The sequence below is a fragment of the Neofelis nebulosa genome, chromosome 12 (assembly GCF_028018385.1).
Source record: "Neofelis nebulosa isolate mNeoNeb1 chromosome 12, mNeoNeb1.pri, whole genome shotgun sequence".
In the NCBI taxonomy this organism is placed as follows: Eukaryota; Metazoa; Chordata; class Mammalia; order Carnivora; family Felidae; genus Neofelis; species Neofelis nebulosa.
This window is the reverse complement of record NC_080793.1, coordinates 44940729-44949400: the sequence shown is the minus strand read 5'-3', so window position 1 is coordinate 44949400 and position 8672 is coordinate 44940729.

Sequence of the window (8672 nt, the reverse complement as noted above, 5' to 3'; positions counted from 1 at the left end):
TTTCCTTGGGGGGAAAAGGGCATTATTTGGGGAAGTATGAAGTGAGGACCTTATACTTCTGAGTCTACTCTGGAGTTCCAGAGAAGATTAAATACTTTTTTTTTAATTTTTTTATAATGTTTATTTAATCTTTGAGAGAGAGAGAGAGAGACAGAGCGCAAGCGGGGGGAGGGGCAGAGAGAGAGGGAGACACAGAATCCAAAACAGGCTCCAGGCTCTGAGCTGTCAGCACAGAGCCCGATGTGGGGCTCGAACCCACGAACCGTGAGATCATGACCTAAGCTGAAGTCAGACACTTAACCGACTGAGCCACCTAGGCACCCCTAAATACTTTTGAGAAGGGACCTGCCAGAGTGGTCCTCAGGAGGGCTGATGCTGCCTGGTTCACTGAGAGGGGAGCCCCCTCTCTCATGATTTGCTGAGTTCACCTCAACGTCAACTAAGTGTTTGAGCACCAAGAATACACCAAGCAAACAGACAAGAGCCCCCAGCTTTAAGGGATCATCCTGAGATATACTTGGTCCCAAACATGAAGAGACCTTAAAAAAGCATCTGGATCATGAGGAGATCAGAGAAGCTGTCCAATAGGGTAGGGGAAGGCATAGAAAGCCAAAAATGAATAGATGGGGGAGTTTTTCCCTCCAAAGAAAACAGTAACGAGAATCTACAATTGCAAACTTCAAAGAGCATAGAAGAGAGCCACAAAAAGCTCTGCTGTCATTGACTTTCAGTAGGGGATCAAACTGAGGAAGCACAGATCTCACAAAGGACTCCCTCCCTAATGTTGCCTGGATCTGCAATCCATGCCTGTATATATGCCACAAGAGTGACTCTTTTAACAGACACAAGAACTGTGGCTTAGTTAAGTGCAACCAGGGGAGCAAAGATGCCTAACTAGGTATGAATCAGTATCATTTCCTTGTGTTTAAGGAAGAAGAAACTGAGGCATAGAAAAGTAAATTGCTCTATGAAAAAGGAAACCACTCTGCACAAAAGCTGACTGGCCAGGTCAGAGGAGCGTGGCCCAACAGTGGTCTGCCTCTGGCAGGGACTGAGAGCAATCTGATGGATGCCAGCAGCCACTGAGAATGCTAATCAGGTTTCCTAATTTCTTTTTTATTTTTGCTAATTTAGAAAGGAAACAGAAAACAAGTAAATGTCCTTCTCCAGAGTTCCAGATATAATGAGATCATGGAGCTCTCTCCATTCCCTTGCAAGGAAATTGCTCATTGTAGCTCCACAGTAGCAAGGAGCCTCTTAGATGCATGATGCTAGGACAAAATGGGAGAAAAGATCAGGATGCAGTGGGTTGGAGCTAAGACCAAGGTGGCAGAGGACAAAAGAGAGCTGAAGAGGGCTAGACAGTAACAATGGAGACCACATAAGCCACTGCCACTCACCCAATGACCGTGAAGTGGAGGTAAGAATCAGGCAAGATCCAAATTATGTGTAGACTCCAATTCCAGTACAAACCTAAATCCTTCCCTCAGGGAAATGGAAAAGGTAGAGTAGGAGGAGTAGGGACCTATCCAGAGGATCTCTTGGGGTAATCAGGAGACAGCATCAGAATAGTAGGTGGCTAATGCCTCTTGTTCAGCAACCCTTGATGTGTCACAGCAGAAGTAAAATCACCAGAGGTGAGATCAGCATAGGAAATTCCAATTCATAAAGCCCACTATATAAAAGCGCTCAAAAAAAAGTGTGTGTGTGTGTGTGTGTGTGTGTGTGTGTGTGTGTGTGTGTGTGTGTAATTCAGTTCTCCGGGGTCCTGAGGGTAAAAAAACATAAGGACCCCCCAGCCAAGATGTTCAAAGGTCACTAGAATTCAGAGTCAAGATAGAAAGGGGAATCCCTACACTTCAAAAACCTTCCTTTACTTGGGAGAAGCCTTGTGGTTCACTTCTAACCTGTGCCCCAAGAACAGGGACTGGAAATGTGCTACATGCATCTACAAAGGAGAAAAGGGACAATTTGAACACATTTATAAGAAACTGTGGGATTTGCTTACAATGAAGACTATGGTAATTACCATCTGATTTCCCATTACCCACCACAGACTTTTGACCAATAATGAATACTGAAAGCTACTGAATAAGAGACAACCAGAGGAGCCAGCTTAATGACCTAATAATGTGCCAAAAGAGATCCAAGACAAGGATCTCCAACTCTCTAACTCCTAGTGAGAGTGGCCCTCTTAGCAGGACCTTCAGGCTTCTGTTCTCCAATCAGAAGCACAGTCCAGCCCTTCTGGAACACATAACACAAGGTGAGACGAGGCTTAACTATGTAGGATAAAAGTTTGGGCACCATCAAGGCAAAGAGTATGGTGAAGATAAGTAGAACAGCTCCACCCAAGAGGCCAGTTCCTGGGAAAGCCTTCAGGAAGTGTCACTGTGATGTGCTTGAGCCCATATAGAGCACCCTAAATGGGAAGAGTTCTGAAATGGAGAGTGGCTTTCACAGCCCAGCCACTCCAGTCCCCAGAACACCCCCACCAATATCCAACAGCCACACCAGTCATGCCAGGATTGAAATATCTCCATTCAGGCCACCCACTGCCCTCATAGAAGGTGAAAAGACCAGATCGTCTTAGAGAGAAGCAACCCCTCAATGAGGTTATTTTTTATAAGAACCATAGTCACCATCTCCATCTCCATTGCTGAAGGGCCCACCCCATTGCCTATTCTGTGGGCAAGAAACAAAAAAGCACCAGGAACAGTAAGAAACCCTCCTTAGAGGCCCACAGGCCCCTAAATGGAGCAAGCAAGGGAGGTCCATCAGCAGAAGGTTCCAGTGAGGTCCCTGCAGCGTCTGGGTCACCCACCAGCGAGAACCAGTCTAACTGCCCTAAGAGCCAGCAGATTCACATCCTGGGTCTGGAATCCTATATAAACTTATGACTTCCTTTATAATCCAAAGGGATATACACAAGTCCAAGAGGAAACATTCCACAAATGGATTGGAACTGCCTTTGGAGATTTTGTTTCTATCTTCGTACCATGAGAAGATTGGGATGAATTTTGTAACAGAAAAGAGGTATGTACACAGGGCTATTCAGGCAAGATGCCTGCTCAGAGTCATTTTCTTCTCTTGTGCACCCTTTTGTGCCATCTCTGGTATATTTCATAGTCATTGGCATGGAGCATATTGTTGAATAAATGAAACCCACACCAAATTTAACTCTGATTTTTACATCCCTTGAAAGATCATAGAAACCAGGAAACCTAGGGAAAAGTAGGGGGTGAAAGGACACAATCTGGAGCATTTTAGAGCAGGACAGAGTATAGGCCCAAGAATAACTAAAATCTAGACATAGAGAGTGCAGGGCCTAAGCAAACCATCCAATCAATAGGAACCATGCAGCCAAAAGGCTTTGAAGACCCAGAACAAACCCCTCCAATTACTCCTCCTGTAATACCCAACTCCACATAACTGGTATACACTGAAGTTTGGTTAATATTAATTTCTCAGACAGTACCATAGGGAAGGAACCCAAAAGTTCTATGAAGACAGGTCCAAATAGAAATGTCACTTAGGTCTCAGCCTCAGGGATGACTGTGCTGCTCCTGAATCACAGGTCTGTGATAATGATCACAACATCCTTCTTTAAGTTATCCCTCTTTTAAGTGGAATAACTTAATGCATAGAGCTAAATATGTGTCTCCTCTCTATAATGAGATAGCAGTATTCACTCTACTTAGTGCTATCTCTTGGCGCCCGGGTTACTATGACCTTTGTTTTCCCTTTGGCACAAGTTCTTTACCTGTTTTTAATGTTATGTATCTCATTGTATTCTAGTATCTTATCTATGTGTGACACTTTTGATCCTTTTTAGAACAAAGCAATGGCATTTTCTAAAGAAGTCCTAAAGCCCAACATGCAGTCTGAGGGCACTTGGAAAAAGGTGATGGCAATTCACCTTCTTCATTCCAGTAATGCAGGGCCCATGTGTTCACTCCTCATGAGAGCAGTGGCCTTTTCTAGCAGTGGCTGGGGTAACCTGACCTGTTTTCCTTACTGGATGCATCAAAAATTCTCTGTCTTCCCAACCTTCAGCAGAAGGATCCCCAAACCAGGTTGCCCAAGAAGATGGACAGATATGTGATGGACCTAGAAGAGTTCTGAGTAGCTGAGGGACAGTGACTGCAAAAGGACACGTGGAAGTTAGCCTAGGATGGAAAAAGATAATGAGCATCCCAATGAAAGGGAACAGAAGGCACAAAAATTTGGAGACACTGTATGGTAAGTGTGAATCCAAAGTCCATGGGAAAAGCAAAGATGGGACAAGACATAAGAAGGGCTGTGCAGGAGTCACATCAGTAACATCTTTGCTAAGGAATCTGGATTCTTACCCTGTAAGCAATGGGGAGCCAGTGAAGGGTTTTAGGCAGAGGAATATCTGGATCATCATTGAACTTGAGAAAAAGGACTTTAACCAGGGATTAAACATTGATATTTTGTAGTAAGGGCTGGAATCAGAGTCACCCAAGCAAGATTTAGTGAAGGCCTAAATTAAGGCAATAACATTGGGGTGCTGAGCAAACTCAAGGGATGTTTGTGATGACATAGAATTGGCAAAACTGGACAGCCACAGTGAAACAGAGAGTACCAATCTGATTCTGGGAGTAGACTCAGGTTCGTCAGACTTAAAGAACTTATTAAGTGGTGATGTCACTCATAATGGGAGGTGGAGAATGTTGAGCAGAGGATGAGTGGAGCAAGATACTGAATGCAAATAGTTAAGATGAGATGCTCAAGATGCCTTCTATGGAGAATGATAGTGGGCAGATAAACTGTTATGATCACATTTCTGCAAGAACAGTTATATTTATTTGCACTAAAAACCTGGAGAAATAACATTAAAAAGAGAGCACAAGGGTCTAGAAAGATACATACATAGATGTTAACAGTAACTGACTCCATGTCAGTATTCTTTTTGCTCATCTGCATTCTCTGGTCTTTCCAGTTATGACAGTGTTTTACTCCTATAATACAAACATGGCCTTAGATTTTAAAAATTAAAGGGAATGTCTTACCCCCATCTAAAAAAACAGACCTGCAGATGCTGAGCACAAAGCACGTAGAAGTCACCATGGTTGCACCCATGGCAGTCCAGAAAGCATATGCAGGGTGAGATAAGAGCTATGAATAGATCTCGTAGGCCCTTGGAGGGGACAAGCAGGTATAAGGACCCAGGAGAAAATCTGGAAGAAAGCAGTGTCCTAGAAGCCAATGTTCCTGAAGATGTTATTATTGTAGCTTCTAAGTTCTTGATTGTGGGACAATTTCTTTTTCGTAACTGGACTCTACCTCACTGGAACTCTCCATCTGCTAGCCAGAATCTACAGAGCAGTGGCTGAATAAATGCTTATAAATAAACGTGATCCTAATTCCCTCTTAGCCTCTCCATCCTCTGGACTCTTGTGGAATATGCTCTCTGGGACATTTTCTCTTAGAATATAATTAGAAAGGGTTTGCAGAGTCCATAAAAGGAAAAGGAAAATGCCTCACCCCTTAGGAGACTCATTCTCCCTAAGAGAGACCACTTAAAGCTTAAGTCAGATGCCATATCACTGATTTGGTGGTCAGACATGGAAGCACTAATAGTAAGATCCAGAGACAGAGTTTAAGAGGCAGGTATCATTTCTAGTCTTATTAAAAATACCCCTCGTACAGGGGCGCCTGGGTGGCGCAGTCGGTTAAGCGTCCGACTTCAGCCAGGTCACGATCTCACGATCCGTGAGTTCGAGCCCCGCGTCAGGCTCTGGGCTGATGGCTCGGAGCCTGGAGCCTGCTTCCGGTTCTGTGTCTCCCTCTCTCTCTGCCCCTCCCCCGTTCATGCTCTGTCTCTCTCTGTCCCAAAAATAAATAAAAAACGTTGAAAAAAAAAATTAAAAAAAAAAAAAAAAAAAATACCCCTCGTACAAGTGACCATAGACAGAGAAGGGCCATGTGTCTGATCATCAATATTGACAACCCCTCAGTCACCCCTGAAGTTGATCCCAGCAGCAGCAGATTATACAGGACTGTAAAAATTGTATTCAGAAAAAAAAATTGCATTCAGGGATCAGAACTACATAAATATCTCATCCACTTACAAACGAGGGAGAAAAAGAACATGAAAAAAATGAAAAAATATTTCTGGGCTTATTGGATTTATATCTTCTCACTAATAAAATATTTCTACTATTATAATGTTGATACAATAAGATTTAAAAAAAAAACAAAAGCATAAAAGTTGAAGGAATCATGGCAGAAAAAGGGAGTAACTGCACCCTGGGGAGTCTAAGCTGCTGGAAGGTAAGAGTGCGTGGGAAGGGCATCTGAACTGAGACACACACAGAACATGGCTCAAAGGATTAAAGGGAAGGTGGAGAGGGGAAATCAAAGTTCTTTCTTTCCTAATACCAGGAAGCTATTTATGCACACATCCAGTAATGGCTCAGAACATGGAAGTGTTCTCCATGGAAGATTTCCCATTGATAAAAGGGAACTCCCCCTGCCCCAGGACATAATTTTATACCCATGGAGACTGCTACTTTTGTGTGGTGGGTGAAAATCATCTCAGTTGGAGGTACATCATTACCAACTAATTGTCTGAAAGTCAAGAACACACCAGCTACGGAGATAAGCGGACCCTCATATGAGGAGACTTCCCAGAAGCCATTCATGTCACTGCCCACAAAGCTTCACTAAGAGGAAGAGCCTCAGAAAAATGATGCTGTGAAATGAGCTGAGCCACAAGCCAAATGGAGGTAGTCAAGACACCTTTGGGCCAGAGGGCTAGATCAAGCTTTCCAAGAAGAGTGAAATGGAGAGATCTCAGCATTCATGGTGGAATGAATGGGGCCATATAGATGACTATTTTTGTCGCTCAGAAAGCCTCCAACCTTGCCTGAGGATTTACAGAGCTTACAAAGCCTCCATTACCTGCTTCTTGAAGGCTTTTCCAACACTGAGCATCTCAGGGACTTGTGCCTGACCTTCACGACCAGCACAGTGCTACTGGCTGAGCAGAAACTAAGGAGCTCCTGCTGCTCCTGCTTCATTAAAGTCAGTCACTGCCAGGGACCACCCAGGCAGCAAACTGGGACATAAATACTCCAAGTTCAGTCCTTAATTTTTCAAAGGATAAAATCAAGACCCATTATAGGAAGCCCTGAAGATTTAAACAAAGGAATGGAAGACCCAAATAGTGGTTTCTCTTTGACAGTGAGAACTCAGCGGGGCATTCTAGTCTGTGGTGATAGGTGCCACTGTGAATCTTGCTGGCAGGCTCTGGCAGCTCCATGTTTCCTGATCAAAACATAGATTTTTATATGGGATAATTACAGAGGACAGATGGATATGAGGCACTGGCCTTAGGAGTTCATGGCCAGTTCAATATTCTCTCGGGAGAAAGGACTTCACTGATGACTCTAGTTTGTGAGTAGATGCCTGGCAGGATCCCAGGGTAAATGCAGGTAAGTGGGGATGAACGAGAGAAAGAATGAGACTGACAGATAATGAGGAACCCAAGGACACAGGGGCAGTAGCTATAATAAATTATTAGAAGAACCAGAGTATTCCCACAGGACAGTGAAAATGTCTGAGTTATAACAAATGATCTTATAATTGATGGTTGGAGAAAGGACAGGTAGCGGGTTGTGGGGGGGAGTGATCTTGGACCAGAATGAGGAATATTGAAGGGTTCCTATTGAATTCTGCTTTATCATTGGTTGAAATAGAGCAATGGTGATACCAGGCTTGCCAAGGAGAGCACTACAAACTCCCAGGGCAGACTACCAGTATGGAAGGCCAAAGACAGGGAACGGAAGAGAATGTCCCATCTCCCCAACAATCTCTAAAATTCTAAGGCATGAGGGAGATGATCACAAGAAGTGAAATAACCAAACATAGTACCTAGTACATAAGAGACACTCAAAACATATGAACAGTTTATGGATGTATATAGAAATCAAAGACCTTCTATTTCCTTCCTCAGAAACTTGGAGAAAGGGAGAAGATCCCTAGGCTCTTTAGAGAGTTCAGCATATACCCAGAATCCAAATCCAGAAGAGAAGAGGAATTCATCTTTCTGAATATTATTGTCTCTCAAATTATGGTCCCTGAAAATCCTTTCTGGTTATATTCCAAGAGGAAAAGACCCAGAGATACATTACAGGTCAGTTGAGGAAAGATAATGAAAGGTGGTGTGGCTTAGATTATATCAAGTCACTTTATGAGGAGACCACCACAGATTTCCCTCCCTGAGAAGATGGAGGTTCAACCTTAACATCCTTAAAGCCAGTGAGCCCCACAAGGAAGAGGAAGACATCGAGGTAAGAGCATCTGTGAAAACACTGCCCTGACACTGACTTGACCGATTTCCCTGAACGGTAACCCTCTCCTGCATGTTTAGCTGCCACTAATGGGTCTTCCATGCTGAAGGCACTTCTGGTGCCCTCTTAGTTCCTAGTCAGGTGAGGACTTTGCCTTCTCTGTAATTCACTCCATTAAGTGATAGATCAGATGGACCAGAAAGAAGGATGTATCAAGATCAAGACCTTTACCAGGAGGCCAGAGGGCCAGTGCTGTGGAATGACCACTGTGAGTGTTGGTCCTCTTTGTATGAGCCTCTCCAGGGTAGCTCATAAAGTAGAGGTGACTTTTCAACCATGGAGACCTGACTT